Genomic DNA, 1046 nt, shown 5'->3' with positions numbered 1-1046 from the left:
AACCTAGAGAATTGCCTTAGTTTTGCTTAGATATTTGTTTTTTTTTCCTAAAGTGCTGAGTGTGATCTTTACCATGAGCCCAGCTACCCAACTTGATGCTGTAATTATGTCTAGTATAGGGTTGTTCTAATATTGGCAGCCCCCCAAAGAATACATAAGCACTTAATAAATGTGTGTTACATTAAACAATGAATGAATTTTGCTGAGAGATTTTGCTGCTCTTGCAATATCCTCAATAGATGTAAATTTGTGCAATTATTTTTAAACCAAAAAGATACGCAAAAGGGTGCAAGTATAAAGGACCCTGTGGGTGAATATTAATTAAAATCACTGGCATGTTATTTTTGGTTGATTTTATAATGCTCTTTTAGATGAAATTGAATCATATTCTTACTGAAATTTATGAACAAAGCGGCATATGTGAAACACTGAAAATTAATCTCTTCTCATATTTTTATGTGTTTAAAAATTGAAGAGGCAAGGGGAAAGGTCAAGCTTTTAAAAATCAATTTCCTCAACAACAGTTTTAATTAGGTCTACAACAGAATTGTCATCTGACTTCTCACTGTAGATGAATTACTAGCATGAGTTGAGTGCAGTCTTTAATACGGAACTTGCTAGAATATATTTTTGTCGCTAACATCACTGAGCTTTGTGTAAAAACCACGATGATTCTGTGAAGGACAAAATACTATCGATGTCACAAAACAAATGAAGAAACAAACAAAAAAGCAGAAACAGAATTTATAAATATAGAGAACAAACTGTTGGTTGCCAGAGGGCAGAGGAGTGGGGGATGGGCAAAATGGGTGAAGAGGTGCAGGTTTCCAGTTATGGAATGAATTAAGTCACGGGGATAAAAGGTACAACATAGGGAATATAGTCAATGGGATTACAGTAGTGTTATATGGTGACAGATGGGAGCTATGCTTAATGGGGAGCATAACATAATGTATCAACGTGTGGAATCACAGTGTCATTTCAAGAAACAAAACAAAGGAGGAAAGGGAAAAAAGAGAGAGAGGCAAACCAAGAAACAGACTATT

This window comes from Ursus maritimus (genome assembly GCF_017311325.1).
Source record: "Ursus maritimus isolate PB19 chromosome X unlocalized genomic scaffold, ASM1731132v1 scaffold_X1, whole genome shotgun sequence".
Lineage (NCBI taxonomy): Eukaryota > Metazoa > Chordata > Mammalia > Carnivora > Ursidae > Ursus > Ursus maritimus.
The sequence above is the reverse complement of the archived record's forward strand: the minus strand, read 5'-3'. Positions refer to the sequence as shown.